The 16,504-nt window shown below is 42.2% G+C and overlaps 1 long non-coding RNA gene across 5 annotated transcripts in view; it reads right to left on the bottom strand.

Moving 5' to 3' along the window:
* Positions 1–14,567, bottom strand: part of LOC103277490 (dynein beta chain, ciliary) — a 35,165-nt gene extending 20,598 nt beyond the window's left edge. Inside the window, exons 1-4 of one of the 5 annotated variants that reach the window (XR_010001151.1) lie at positions 13,552–14,567; positions 10,169–10,353; positions 9,132–9,321; positions 8,133–8,232 (exon numbers count right to left, since the gene is read on the bottom strand). This is a non-coding gene — a long non-coding RNA (dynein beta chain, ciliary). Of the gene's footprint in view, positions 1–6,142; positions 8,233–9,131; positions 9,322–10,168; positions 10,354–13,551 lie in introns of those variants that run through there. The other 4 variants (XR_010001154.1, XR_010001150.1, XR_010001153.1 and 1 more) reach the window with 4 other exon arrangements.
* Positions 14,568–16,504: the final 1,937 nt, after the last annotated feature.

Raw genomic sequence — 16,504 nt, 5'->3', positions numbered from 1 at the left:
AATCCGTGGAACAAGGCAAGGATTGATCCTGGGAAACAAGGCAAGGTCCGTAGATAAACAAAGGCTGGGAAGCAAGGCGAAGGCTGGATAGCAAGGCAAGGCTTGAGCAGGAGCGAGGCTTGAATCGGAGCGCGCTGTCCAGACACAACTCGCTCCGTAGGCTGACGAATTGACTCCGCGAAGTTACTACGCGGGTAAAACACCTAAATAGAGTCTAACTTTCCCGCCGAAGCAGTTCTCTGGGAATCAGAACCGAAAGCTAACTCTGAGACCAGATGTGAGACTCCCCAAAGATTCTCACGAGAAGCAGTCTTAATTGGCCACATTCTTAGCTGCAATCCTCGCACTCCTGCGCGAAGCTGATTCCAAACTTCTCTGTTGTTTACAAAACTCCCGGCGCAAGAACACGGGAGAAGTAGGCTCTGGGCTTGTTTGACATACTTCTGGGAGACAACTTTCTTGCAGGTGCAAGGTTCCCAGATCTGCCTGGGAAAGATCTGGCTGAGAGGAATCCAGTTCAGACTGGGAAGGTAAAAAACCCAAGTTTTCATCTTCATCAGGAATTACAATGTCCTGAGCAGGACTACAAGGCCCATGGGTCATCACAATGCCTGATGTTGATGTTTTTGCCCAAGAACCCATTAAAACAGACCTTGAGCAGTTCTCACCCCCTTTTGTTAGGAGACAGTCCTATGCTGCGGGCCGGAGAGAGAAGGAGCAGGTTCGGAGGAGTTTGAAACTTGCAGCAAAACAAGACACTGATTAGCCATGTTCCCCTGGGAAAATCTAGGGAGTCTCACATCTGGAGAGAGCTGTGTTTCGTTTCCTGTTCTCTAGGGAAAGAGAACGCTGGACACCTGCTTTGCAGGAAAACGAGACCTAGTTAAATGTGCCTGGCACGGTAGGTTCCGTGCGGAGTCAACAGAGCAGCTTCAGGAGTGATTTCGTGTTTCCAGCCTAGTGTGGACTTCGCAAAGTCTGCAACTCCAGTTCCTTGCCTTGCCTTGCCTTGTCTAGCCAAGTATTCAGGAAAATTCTTGCTTTATTTCCAGCCTTGGACCTTGCATTTAGCATCAAGCCTTGTTTCTACTTTTGCTATGGACTTACTTTGAACCTTGGAAAGAATTTGGACGTTTCCCCACTCTATTGCTTGCAAATAGAGTGTGTTTCGGTTTGGATCTATAACTTTGGACTCTAATATAAAATATTGGACAATATAATTTTGGACTATTTCTGATCTTTCCTGAAAGGTCTTTTATTGGACTATATTTCCTACTTGTTTTTATTATTCTTACATATTTCCTTAATAAAGATATTAGATAGTTATTGGCCTCTGTGTTCGGTTCTTAGTGCTCCGCTGCCCAGGGTGTGACACTCGAAGATGATTGCCAGTGGTTCTGAAATAACTTCCGCTAGTTCCTTCAATACTCTTGGATGTAGCTGATCTGGCCCTGGGGACTTGAATTCGTTTAGAGTGGCCAGGTGTTCCTGGACAACTTGTTTCCCTATTTGGGGTTGGATTTCCCCCAATCCTTCGTCCATTCCATGTTGCTGAGGTTGAAGATGGCTTTCTTTTTGTGAGAAGACTGAGGCAAAGAAGGCATTAAGTAGTTCTGCCTTTTCCCTGTCCGTTGTCACCATCACCCCATCTTCTCCTTGCAGTGGCCCTATCGCCTCCTTGTTCTTCCTTTTTCTACCAACGTAAGCAAAAAAGCCTCTTTTTTTGTTGTTTTTTTATGTCCCTGGCAAGCCTGAGCTCATTTTGCGCTTTAGCCTTGAGAACCTTTTCCCTACAGGAGTTGGCTATACGTTTGAATTCTTCTTTGGTGATTTCTCCCCTTTTCCACTTCTTGTGCATGTCTCTTTTGAGTCTTAGCTCAGTTAGAAGTTCTTTGGACATCCATTCTGGCTTCTTTGCACTTGTCTTATTTTTCTTCTTTGTTGGCACTGTTTGCATTTCACTTTTGAAAAACTCCCATCCATCCTTAACTCCCTTGTTTTTTAGTATTGGCGTCCATGGAATGCCGCTCAGCAATTCCTTCATTTTTTGGAAGTCAGCTCTCTTAAAGTCCAGAATGCGTGTTTGACTTGTCTTCGTTTCAGCATTCCTTTGTATTGCAAACTGCAGGAGCACATGGTCACTTGCCCCTAAGGATCCAACCACTTCGACTGTATTGATCAGGTCTTCCACATTTGTTAAGATTAGATCAAGAGTAGCCAATCCCCTTGTTGCCTCTTCTACCTTCTGGACCATAAAATTGTCTGCAAGGCAAGTGAGGAATTTGTTGGACTTTGTACTCTTGGCTGAGTTTGTTTTCCAGCAGATATCGGAATAATTGAAATTGCCCATGACTACTATATCTCTTCTTTGTGCCTGTTTGGTCAGCTGTTGACAGAAGGCTTCATCAAGTCCTTCATCCTGACTCGGAGGTCTGTAGTAGACACCCACAACAAGATCTTTTTGAGTCCCGGTTCCCTTGATTCTTATCCAGATGCTTTCAAGCTGGTTTCCCGGATTACAGTCTTGCATTTCTTCTGCAACATAACTGTTTTTGACATATAAAGCTCCTCTCTCCTTTGTTCTATTTCTGTGAAAGAGGTTATAGCCCTCAATGGTTAAATTCCAGTGATGGGAGTCATCCCACCAGGTTTCAGTGATGCCTATGACATCGTATGTGTGGTGCTGTGCTAAGAGTTGGAGTTCGTCATGCTTATTTCCCATGCTCTGTGCATTAGCGTAAAGACATGTAAGCCCCTGTAACCTCCCCTCGAGCTGTTTATTTGGGATTATTGTGCTCTCTGTACTTGGTCCTTGCTGTGTTTGTGCAGCCCTCCGTTTAGCCTTTTGGCGGTTCCCTGTGGTCATGGGTAATATAGTGTTCACCAGGCTGTTGTTCCCCTCCCCCAGTGGATCTAGTTTAAAGTGCGCCTGATGAGGTTTGTGAGTCTGTGTGCAAAAAGATGTTTTCCTACTTGTGTGAGATGCACCCCATCACTTGCCAGTAGGCCATCCTCCTGGAAGAGTAGACCATGGTCAAGGAATCCAAAATGCTCCTCTTGACACCATTTTCTGAGCCAGTTATTTACCTGTACTATTTTTCCGGCCCTTGTAGAGCTGTGTCCTACAACGGGGAGGAGGGATGAAAAGATCAGGGTCCTGACATCCGTCATTCTGACCATCTGGTCTGAGAAAGCTCGAACATTGTCCATAGGCAAAGGTGGATCAACTTCATAGGCCTCGGGGGCCGGCGAAAGGTTGAGACCTAAGGAAAAGACTGAGTGTAGAGACTCCAGAGGGTCGTTGTCTTGCTCATTGTCCTCAGTCCCTTAAGGGGATCAAAGAGAAGAGAATAACACAGTCTCTAGAGGAGGCAAGGCCAGAGGGAGAGAAGAAGAGGTGGGCCTGGGATCTTTGGAGGCCAAGGCTTGGGTGGCTCGAGCCAGATGAGCTGTTTGCCTTCCCCTTTCTGGAGTTATCACTGGAGGAAAAAGTTCCTGGTGGGCCTGTGTTTGTTGGGGCCTGGCCTCTGGAACTGACACCTGGACCATCGTCTGTGTCAAGTGGTGGGGTGAGTCTTGAATTTCTCCCTTAGATAAGTGCCGGGTAGGGGACTGTGAGGAAGACCTTTGAGGCTGGGCTGGCTGGATCAGTGAAGACTTTCTGGCCGAGGTGGCCGAGGAGGAAGGGACGTCTTTTTTCGAGAAAGCCAAGGATGACTGTTGAACCAGATGCTTTTTGGCTGGGGGTTGTTTCGAAGGAGCCCGCATGGAATTCCCCTGTGTCGGGGGGATTGGGCAGGAAGCTGCAGAATCCGACTGGGCCCAGCATGTCTCATGTGCCCTCTTGGAGGCAATGCCATGTGGGAGCAGATCAACACCACCGAGGCCACCGAGCTCGAGGTCAAGGAAGGCCCAACTTTACCTGACTGGGTCGACACCGTAGCAGTAGTTACTGTGCAGGGAGGCTTGGAGGGTCTGGAAGTTTTAGAAGTCTTCGAAGCTCTTGAAGACATTGAACTGGCCTTCTGCGGTGTTGAGGGGAAAGTCGAGAGTTCAGGCGTGAGAGTTCTTTGGTAGAGGAGCACCTTAAGCCTGGCCGTCCTGTTCTTTCTAGCTTGCACTGCCAAACAATGGCAACAGGATCCGACTACATGGCCTTTGCCCAAACAAAGAAGGCATTTGGAGTGGCCATCGGAGTCTGGGATCTTAGCTGCACAGTCAGTGCATCGATTAAAACGTGTGGTTGACATCAGGAAGGTTCTGAAGTAAGCTTTATGGTGAAAAAAAAAGGAACTGGGGAGCGTGTGCCCAGGGCTACCTTTTATGCCCTGCGGGGAGGGGGATGGAGTTACCGCCAAAATTTGAACGATTCAGCTTGGAGCCTGCGCAGTTATCTACACTAATGTGCATTCAGAGTACATGAAGAAAAATGGATTTCCACCTATCTATCTATATATATATAAAAGAAGAATGGCATCGCTCCACCGGGCAAAACAACAAAACTAAAGGCCCCCCAACCTAGAAAATTGACAACACAACCTCTACGTTGTTACACACAAACTACACATCCCTAACCTCCATGGGGCCAAGAAAACCCCAAAAACCGGAATGCTCCATCTGCGCCTGTGCCAAAGGCCAGTCCGAGCGCAGACAGCACAACCCCCACCCCTCCCTTCAACGGCCCCTCTCATGCGCAATCCTTTTCGCGTCACAAACGTCACTGCCATTTCACACACCGTCCACACCAGGGGTCCCCAAACTAAGGCCCGGGGGCCAGATGCGGCCCTCCAAGATCATTTACCTGGCCCCTGCCCTCAGTTTTATAATATAATATTTTTATATCATTTTTAATAATATAATATATTGTATAGGTTAAGGTAGGTTTTCCCCTGACGTTAAGTCCAGTCATGTTTGGATTGGTGCTCATCTCCATTTCTAAGCCAAAGAGCCGGCGTTGTCCGTAGACACCTCCAAGGCCATGTGGCCGGCATGACTGCATGGAGTGCTGTTACCTTCCCGCCGGAGCGGTACCTATTGATCTACTCACATTGGCATGTTTTCGAACTGCTAGGTTGGCAGAAGCTGGAGCTAACAGCGGCCGCTCACGCCGCTCCCGGGGTTTGAACCTGGGACCTTTCGGTCTCTAGCTCAGTGCTTTTACACACTCCGCCACCGGGGCTCCTTAATATATCGTATATACATATAATATTGATAATAATAATATTATAATGTTATACAATATAATATTTATAATAATACCATATAATAATATTAATTATATGTTATATATTACATATAATATTACAGTATAGTGACATCATTCAATATAGTAATATATCATGCTAATATTGTGCTATGCTAGTAATATAATATATTGTATGGACATACAGCTGCTCTGAGTCCCCTTCGGGGTGAGAAGGGCGGGATGTAAATGTAATAAATAAATGTAGTAAATGAATAAATAACTAATTTTAGACTTAGGCTCGCCCAAAGTCTGAAATGACTTGAAGGCTCACAACAACAACAATCCGAATTCACTTGACCTAATTCATTGGCCAGAAGCAGGCCCACACTTCCCATTGAAATCCTGATAGGTTTATGCTGGACGGTTACAATTGTTTGCATTTTTAAATATTGTTCTTTCATAGTTTTTGTTTTACACTACAAATAAGACATGTGCAGTGTGCATAGGAATTTGTCCATTTTTTTTTCTTCCAAATGATAATTCAGCCCCTCCACAGTCTAAAGGATTGTGGACTGTCCCTCTGCTTTAAAAGTTTGAGGACCCCTGGTCCACACCATCCTGGAGACAAGAACACGCCAGCCGCCCAAGCCCCCTTTCTCTTAAAAAACCCCCCATCCATCACTCACCTTCCCTGCAACATTTTTCACCTCCAAACCGCCCCCCCCACACACACACACACACAGGAGCCACCATCACTCACCTTCCCTTCCCCACTTCTGCCGTCCACAGCTCTCACCTCCCCCACCGGAGACAAAAGCAGGCAAGAAAAAAAACAGTCTCTCCACAGCCAACAACACACTACAACAACAAGGTACATTCCAAAATGCAGCCATCAGGGACATCCCCAAGGGGAAAGAGACACCATGTGACAGCAAGATCCCCACAAAAATTACAGAACCTAAAAAACTTCAGGGGAAGGAAGGGAAAAGAAGAACACAACGCCATACCACACAAACAAACAAAAACACTGCCATCAGACAGAGGGGGAAAAAAGGGAAGCCCCATACTAAAAATACAACACTACAACCATTACACTTACAAAATACCTCAAATACACATCCGGACATACCAGACAAGAAACAATCACAACCAGCTAACACCTCTCAGTAAAGAATTCTTCCATGTACTAACCAGGCCGACCTTGTGGCTGCATGCCTATTCAATGCTAATCAAGGACATCCATGGCAACATACACACCTCCCTCAACCAGACAACATTTCTTTCTACCACACTGGACGTTATTCCACACATAGATCAACCCCTTTGTGACCCACCTTGATTAACACTAAACAGCCTTCCAGCTTCAAAGCTAGGTTTCCTCCTAGGCCACAGCAAAATAAATAAATAAATAAATAAATAAAAAACCACTTCAGTGTGGATTTTAAACCATTGTGTAGAAGGGGCCTCATATAATCCTGTTCCAGGCAACTCATATAACATTATCAATATAATGTGTAATAATTACTGTGCTCTAATAACAATACACAACAATATAATCTCTAAAATCAGGACTAAATAAACAACAACACTCAGAACACAGGGGAATTCCACGCAGGAAACAACCAGGCCCACCTAGCACCTCCCAAAAAAAGGATTCCTCAGGCAGGAAGCAGCCAGCATTGGAAGCTACAAGACCATTCAATGCTAAACAACTTAAATAATCACACCCAGCTAACACGTCCCAGTAAAAGATTCTTCCAGGTACTAACCAGGCAGATCTTGAGGCTGCATGCCTATTCAATGCTAATCAAGGACATCCGTGGCAACATCCACACCTCCCTCAACCAGACAACAGCTCTTTCTACCACACTGGATGTTATTCCACACATAGATCAACCCCTTTGTGGCCCACCTTGATTAACACTGAACAGCCTTGCACCTTCAAAGCCAGACTTTGGAAACCACGAGGCTACTCCATCTCATTCAACCTGGCCTAGCAAGGATACCCTATGTAGAAAACGGCCAGGCTTTGAAGCAGCGAGGCTATTCACTGCAATTCCAATTGGCCACAGCAACGCGTGGCAGAGCACAGCTAGTCTTTTCTATAAGAATAAGCAGATACTACAATTATTGCATTTCAGTGCTGAATACAATACAGTAAGAGGTGAAATATTGGCAGAAAATGCATTTTTAAAAAGAACAAATGTTGGCCTTTCATCAAAGCAAATCAAGGCTCAGATCAGAGGATATAATAATTAAATAGTTTGTGCACGCAAACCGAGATCCATAAACAGCAACTTAATATGGCAGATGTCAGTATTTAAATCCTTTCTCAAAGAAACATATAACTTGCTAACTGAAATGCACAAAGTACATTTTCCTTATCCTGTCAATTAGAAGATTGCAAAACTCCTGTAGCAGGACAACAATCCTGTTGGGGAAGCAGTAATATTTGGAATGGGTCCAGGTCAGACAGATGGTATGGAAAAGGGGTACAATGAAATGTTCAATGTTTGAAAAGCTGGATTCTTCCAAGTGGGCAATGTAGTGTTTCAGGGGGCTGAGATACAAGCAAATATCTTGAGCTTCAGAAACAGGTGAAAAAAGTCCAAAAAATAAATACAATCAATTTATATAGAGGAGCTTTATTTAGAATTTATTCAGATGCTGAATGAAAGAACAGTATATGGTCCATAGCCTTTGCAGGATCAATGTGAAGTCTTGCTTCATAAAGTTTAACTATCCCATTCTGAGACATTGTGCTAATCGTTGGTGTGGGCCATTGAGTCAAGCATGTTATCAAATATGAGTACACACACAATGCCGCCGTTGTTTTATAGTTAATATATTCAAGTATTACTGAAAGAAATCATGAATTATTGCACTAAATAACAGGGAAACGAATGAATACATTGATAGTTCTCCATGCATGTATCCAGCTTCATACCTTCTTCAACTTTTATGATGAGTAGATTGAAAGCAGGGTAGTAGCTGCTTCTTGCTCTTTGTAGCATCTCCATTATTTTGTGAATCTTTGGGCTTTGCAACTATAAAAATAATATATGTAACATTTTTCATCAGTACTTTGGTAATAAAAAATGAACCACTTCTGAGTCAGAAAACCAAGCTATTTGAGTCCTTAGAGAAGTGGTTCTCAAACTATGGGTCCCCAGGTGTTTTGGCCTACAACTCCGAGAAATCCCAGCCAGTTTACCAGCTGTTAGGATTTCTGGGAGTTCAAGGTCAAAACATCTGGGGACTCACAGGTTGAAAACCACCGCCTTAGAGCAAGAGGTACAGGTAGAAGCCAAAGCGATTGATGGGTGCCCAGGAGGAAACCACTCATCTATGGACTTCCCCATCCAAGAGGAGTGGATGGCTGGAGTTGAACAGAGTGGGCCTCAACCAGGATTTCATTTTTTAACATGTTTCATGGGAGAGAGTTAAATTTCCTTCAATCTAAAGCAGAGAGAAAGATGGAAAATTAAATAACTACATACCAGTACATACATAAAGCAAGAAAAGGATCTGACAAATTGATGAACTTTCTTGAATAGTTATCACTAGATGAGCTAGACCAGTTCCGAAAGTCAGTTTTTATATTATACTTTAGTCATTTACTCAGTTCTGCAATAAGTCATAAGTAACTAGCAAAATTCCCAAAGAGTTAGCAAACACAGTGACTTTTTGTTGTTGTTGTTGTTGTTGTTGGGTGTCTTCAAGTCATTTCTGATTTGTAACTACTGTACTCAGTGAAAATCTATCATGAGGTTTCCTTAACAAAATTTGTCCATAGATTGCTGGCCTTTGCCCTTACCTGAGGCTGACAGATTGTGACTTGTCCATGGTCACTGAGAAAGTTATCATGGCCAAGTGAGAATTCAAACCCTGGTCTCCAGAGTCATAGACCAACACAAGCCACTATACCATGATCTAGCTGTCTTACCTGCTCATAAATTCCCTGCAGGTTTTCCATTTGCCTCTGCCAACATTGAATTTCTGCAGAAGGTCCAGGGTTTCCCCCCTGAAAAAACAGCTGAGCAGAATCCAGTCTTAAGACTTCACATAGCAGATGGGTCCACTTGATTATCATAGTTTCAACTGCATACAGGGAAGTGGATTCTATGTAAGATGTCCTGTTGCCAAAAAAGATTGCGGGTGGGGGGGGGGGGGGGGCAACGTAATAGGAGGGTTTCTATAGAATATATTCTGTGGCCAAGAAAAGATGGAAAGGGAAGGCAAATGGGAAGGAAGACAATACACCTGGAAACATGTAACTATTTGACCTGTGGCTTCAATAATTTATATTCAGTGAGAGTTCAGATTTCACTCCTCCTATTACATAAGCATGAAAGACTGTGACAGGATAAGAGTATACAATGGCAGATTGTAAGTTAGACAGTATTATCTATCTGGTTGTCATCTTGAAAATTCAGAATAAAAGCTCAAATGGTTAAAGTAATGGGAGCTCTGGATCCCAAGATGGTTAAACAATTTCCCCTTTCATCTTATTGTTGTGCAACACTATGTGCCACATGTATTTTGCTCTTCATTTCAGAATTAATATGTGACAGGTGTTAGCAACATACATAATAAGTCTTACGAAAGTCCTATAGATAAGCCTCTTGAAAAAGGGCAGGGAGCATAGTCGGGTAGTAGAGAACACGAGATGCAGGTGTAAAGTCTCAATTGATAACCCATGAAGTTGAACATAGGCTAATGACCACTTTTTATGTCTCAGAACCGAGCGGTGTTTGAAAGCACAGATAGTCTGCTGCATGTGAACTGTATCCTAGAATGCTAAGTTTATTTTAATGTATCTTTTGCAGTATTATTACAAACAAGGGGAAAGAAGTAAGAGAAGGAAATACATAGGATATATCTATCTATGTGGGAAGTGGGACTGGTCACCCTGCAGCATCCACAAGTGTGCTTGGGACATCTTATAGAGATAATTCAAGCTCCCCTAATGTCCATACTTACATTGCCTCTTCATCATGAATGTGATCCATCAACTCAGGTAGGGGGAGGTAAGTTCTTCTTGATATATGTCCTTGCAGAATATATGCTGTATTTCTTAACATCTCCACATGCTTCCTTACATCCTCTAGTACAGCTCGAGGCCAGTCTCTATAACTGTTTTGGTTGGAAAGAATGACTAACAGAACCTGCCAGGAAGTACACAGGTAATAGGAAGTTAATTTGTATTTGAGCAAATTATAGTCTAGCTGAGAAAAAAAAGTGTTTAGTTCCCATCAAATCCTATCAAATGGTGGTGGTGGATGAAATGTAAGAAGAAGAGAACTGCTAAAGTCATTTCCTCCTTATGTAGTGCAGGTTTTTCCATTTAAGCATTAAAATTGCTGAGCTACTTGAATGGTTCCCTTTCTGACTATTCAGCAAAATATTTGCTAGCTGATAATACATATTTGCACGAGGAGCACATTTTGGCAAGGTAACTGGAAAGATGAGATGGCCTTCTCAACAGTCTTTATAATGAACTGTTCTTATTTCACCAAAGACGCTATGAAATAATTCAAGAAGCATCAAGTAGATCATATTACTATCAATAGACCTATTTGCCTACCACTACTACACTTTCAATTAAACACAAAGATAGATAGATAGATAGATAGATAGATAGATAGATAGATAGATAGATAGATAGATAGATAGATCAAATCACGGGGGTAGAGCAAGGAGCAAAAGCAAGGGAATATGGGATCAAAGGGGCACATGACATGCAGACACCTTTTAATGAAATAAATCAGTGATCTGTGGCCACATATATGACACTACCTGGATTATGAGAACAGAAACTTGATCAAGAAGTTGATATGAAACCTCTCCTAATTCTATCTCCCGCTAGTAGCCAGACTGAGACACTTTTGTAATCAGCGTTTTCCATAAAACACACAAGAATTTTGTTTTTCCAAGAAACAGGTGCCTGGGTGTGAAAAGACATTTAAATTGCTTGTACTAGTGGCTTCTACCAATATGATTTTCTGTGTTGTGTATAAAAAAACATAACACAGAAAAGGTTTACTAGAGAAGGACTCCAACACCGAGAATCTCGCAGCCACAATGGCCAGTGATCCTACTGGTTTAGGGAATTGAGGTGTTGTAGTAAATAAGTAGCTATCCTATACTCTTCAATTAACCATTGATACCTGTACCATTACAATGCATTCTGTCATTAAAATAATATCCCTGCTTTTTTGAGGGTGGAGGAGCTGCTTTCAGGCTGCAAAATGTCAGAATCGATTTGCCCTCTGTATAACAATTATCATCAGAAAAAATAGAGTGATTTTTCCTCAATTTTCCTGTATTATTGTTATTATTGTTCACTTTATTGTTATTCTGTCTTCTTCCTCAAAATTGCAACTCAAGATGAATTACAAATTAAATATATTAAACAGATATAAAATACATAAGGCATGTAAAACATACAAAATGTAATTAAGTGACCAATAACCATTTGAAACATACATTTAAAAAATGAAAAGCAGTTAAAACAGCAAGTTTTGCTGTATTAAGTGAGTGATTGACACATCTATATATATAAAAGAGTGATGGAATCCCGGCGACCGACAAAACAACAAAACTACAGGCCCTCCAACCTCGAAATTTGACAACACAACCCATCATCCATGCCTCTAGGTTGATACAACAAAAAGAAAAGAAAAATAAAGTCCTAATTAGAGGGAGAGGAATAATTGTTTTTATCCAATTGCTGCCAGTTAGACGGCTAAGCTCCGCCCACTTGGGCTCTTAGCAACCCACTCAGCCCAGGGGACAGGCAGAGTTAGGCCTCACTTAGGCCTCTTCCACAGATTATCTAATTTGCACTGGATTATATGGCTGTGTAGACTCAAGTCCCTTCCACACAGCTATATAACCCATTTGTAATCTTATATTATCTGCTTTGCACTGGATTATCTTGACTCCACACTGCCATATAATCCACTTCAGTGTGCATTTTATACAGCTGTGAAGAAGGGGCCTCATATAATCCAGTTCTAAGTATATAATATAAGATTATCAATAAACAGTAGAGTCTCACTTATCCAACAGAAACAGGCCGGCAGAACACTGGATAAGTGAATATGTTAGATAATAAGAAAGGATTCAGGAAAAGCCAATTAAACATCAAATTAGGTAATCATTATACAAATTAAGCACCAAAACATCATGTTATACAACAAATTTGACAGAAAAAGTAGTTCCATGCGCAGTAATGATATGTAGTAATTACTGTATTTACAAATTTACCACCAAAATATCACAATGAATTTAAAACACTGACTACAAAAACATTGATTACTAAAAGGCAGACTGCGTTGGATAATCCAGAACATTGGATAAGCGAATGTTGGATAAGTGAGATTCTACTTTAATATGAAATAATTACTGTGATAGAATAATACAGAACAATACAATCTCTAAAACCAGGACAGTAAATAAAGAGCAACACTCTGAAAGCACGGAAATTGGAAATTCCACAAAGGAAACAATCAGGGCCAGCTAACACAGACAAAAAAAAATCAAAAATATTGTATATTCACAACCTTTAGGAAATAATATCCCCTGATGGCGCAACGTGTTAAAGCGCTAAGCTGCTGAACTTCTGGACCGAAAGGTCGCAGGTTTGAATTGGGGGAGCGGAGAGAGCCCCCACTGTTAGCCCCAGCTTCTGCCAACCCTAAAGTTCAAAAACATGCAAATGAGAGTAGATGAATAGGTACTGCTCTGGGGTGAAGGTAACAGCGCTCCATGCAGTCATCCCACATGACCTTGGAAGTGTCTATGGACAACGCCGACTGACATATTCATTCCCCTCATCAAGTCAGGAAATATGTATTTATTTATTCACAGACATACACACATTCACATTATTTTCAACAGCAAAAAGAATTATTTATCTTATAAGCAAGAATATTATGAATTTGTCAGATAATGTGTTTTAGGTTGCAAAACCTGTTCTTTAAGTCCTTAACAATATGACATTCTTCTTTCTAAGAGATATTCTATTTTTTGCATCAAAACTACAAACAACTTCTGAAATGAAACTTCTCCATAGCTCTTTCCTCCATTGACGGACAAATTTTCAGCATTCAAGGTGATCACCTTCCTTTTTGATAGCTATTTTAGTCTGAGCTCCAAACAAGCATAAGAACCACTTACTTAATCTTTCCTGTCCTCTTTCCCCATCTTCACCCATCTGAAAACAACAAGAACCGCCATCTTGAATCACACATGAGCTTATGACCACTGTTGAGTGATTCACTATTTTTTGACTCTCAATACTAACAAGGATTCTCCCACTTCTGGACATACCAACATACTATCTTTTTTTTGGTTCCTACCTTCCCACTGCCCACGTAGAGATTCCCTCCTGGGCCAGTGAAAAAAACAAGTTGCGGAGATTGACCTTTATCCAAAAAATCCAGCAAGATCTTTTGGTTCTCTTCTGTTAAAAGGAAGCGATTCCATTTCTCTGTCTTCAGTCTGAAAGATTTGAAGGCTTGTTCCTTGATGTAATCTATTCGCTCGTTTTTGGCCAAAACAGAACTCAAGTTGAGGGGAGATATACTGGCTGTATTCAGGACACAACTAGGGAAGGAATCGGCGCTGCTGTGTGCCGCCGATCCCAACATGCTGGACCGTTCTAACTGGCTGCTCTGACTAAGAGAAGAAGCAAACAATGGGCCTGTTGAAGTGCTGTCCTCCTTTCAATTCCCTAGGAGCTTTTCCCCGAGACTGTCAAAGAGCAAACTGGATTAGCAGGAGTTGGGGCTTGGAAGTCCTTCCTTGTGCTCTCCTTCCTCTTCTATTTAATGTCAGCTGTTTAAAATGTGTTATGTAAGAGGATCTTTCTTAATAATTGTGAGAGCAACAGCCCAGCAGCATAAGACCTCATTGCACAAGAGTCCTCTCAGGTTACACCGTGTCCCTTATAAAGTGTCGGGTGGTATCATTGTTTACAGCAATGGAGAAGCCTTCTGAATGCAGTCAGGTAATTGTTTCAGGACCCTTCTGCAAATATAAAGCCAGGAGGACTTGTAGGGGAAGGAGTTCAAGTCGGTGTTTGGAACTCATCGCTTAGAGGGCTTGAGAACAAGTAGGAAAACATTCCTGTAATTAGAGGGAAAGACTCGCTGGTCTGAAAGGAAGATGGTTTGGGGGCCAAGAGGGCTTCACTAATGAGGGATTTGCATTGCTCCATCCAAATGTGAGCTCATAACCTTGACTATTAAGCCCAGGGGTGAAATGGCGGGAAACCACCGCAGAAAGAATGATCTGCATAGGGGAAAAAATCACAACACCCTTTTTGAAACCATTTCCTGGCCTATTCATTTTGCCATCTAGTTAGCAAAAATGCCAAGAAATTAAAATAAAATAAATAAACCAATACATCCAGTATTTAAGATCTATCTCAAGTTGACAGTCAAAACACCAGAATAAAATTAGGCAGTAAGCTTACCTAGAAATAAGCTGCACTGAGAACAATTTGTTTACTTCTGAGTAGTTGGGCAGAGAACACAAAAGTTAGTCTCCCACAGGCATGTAGCGGGGGAGGGGGGGCTTGATGGGCTTCAGCCCCCCCCCAAAATTCTCAGGGTGGTCCGCGAGAAGGCCTTACATTTATTATTTAAACAGTTATGTTTATTCATATCATGATCTGATCACCATGCTCAATATATCCCATATGCATGGGGTTATTGGGATAACGATACAAAAGGTTTGCTAGGGTAGACCCTCTCCCGCTCAGACTCAACCCCCCCCCCCCCAAACCAAAATCCCAGCCCCTCCTGAAACAAAATCCTGGCTACAGGCCTGGTCTCTCATATCAAATATTGTTACTACTTCCACCACATACACAATATTCACCCTTCTGTTTGGATACACAACCTGAGTTTGTCCCTTTTTGAAAATTCCACTCTGAAAAAATCAACAAAATCTACCATTTTTTAAAAGTAAACTCCTTGTCCTGTTGCTTGAAATTATAGGAATATAGTTGTGACCATGCAGGCAGTATGCAGTACAGTAGTGGTGTTACCAACACAGAAATTGTGAAAGATCTAAGCATCCACTTTGCAAACACCTACAGTAATAACATTGGACATCCATTATTCAATTTAAACTGATCCCAACTTGAATTTTATGCTTGTTTTATCCTATTTTTCCTTAGCCCAGGCATAAAAGAGGCCATTTGATTTCCAGATGGTTTGGAGTACAACTTCCACGACACCTATTATGGACCATGATGGGTGGTGGTGAAAATCAATGTGAAATAGCACTACAGCTGAATAGTGTGAAAGGAGCCTTGCAGCATCTGTGACCTAATGAAAAATCAAAATGTGTAGTTCACGCACCACTTTGCCAGAGAAAGAAGATATGTGCCATTTTATTTATTTATTTACAGCATTTATATTCCGCCCTTCTCACCCCAAAGGGGACTCAGGGCAGATCACATTACACATATAGGCAAACATTCAATGCCTTTTAATATAGAACAAAGACAAACATAGGCTCCGAGCGGGGCTAGAACTCATGACCTCCTGGTCAGAGTGATTCATGCAAGAGAACAACAAAGAACAAATGGTCTATTCTTCTTAAACCCAGAACAGCATATGTACAGTGTGCTCAGTTGCACCAACTCACATAATGTCCTTTTATGAGAGATTTAAAATAGTCTTTCCTTTGTCATTTTGGATAAATTCCTTCCAGCAGCTCATGAAGCAAGAGCACTCTTCAAATTCTGGGTCTCTCTCCTGCTTCTCTCTTCCAACTGTCTCTCTGCACCTGGTTAGCAAAGCCTGAACAAAATTGCAACAGTATCAAAAACTCCCAGGCTTAACAGCTCTCAAGACATGGCCCAACCAATCAGCTTCATGCATCTTATTTTGCAGTTGACGCACATTAACTGATTTCTTACATATTGTAGCAGCATCTACCAGATGTGACCAATAAAACCAACAAATTGCCCTTATGGAATCAAGTCATGGAACCATAATGACTGACTCTGACATCCGGGACATCCGTAGAGATACCAAGGTGCTTGTTTACAAAGCCATTGTCCTCCCAACCCTGCTCTACGCCTGCAAAACGTGGACGGTCTACAGACATCACACCAAACTCCTGGAGCGTTTCCATCAGCATTGCCTCAGAAAAATCCTGCAAATTTCTTGGGCAAGACAGGTGGACAAATGACAGCGTGCTGGAAAAAGTAAAGACCACCAGCATTGAAGCGATGCTCCTACGCCATCAACTCCGCTGGACTGGCCACATTGTCCGAATGCCCCATCACTGTCTCCC

This window comes from Anolis carolinensis, chromosome 1, assembly GCF_035594765.1.
Source record: "Anolis carolinensis isolate JA03-04 chromosome 1, rAnoCar3.1.pri, whole genome shotgun sequence".
NCBI classification, from domain to species: Eukaryota; Metazoa; Chordata; class Lepidosauria; order Squamata; family Dactyloidae; genus Anolis; species Anolis carolinensis.
This window is presented reverse-complemented; position numbering and strand designations above follow the sequence as displayed.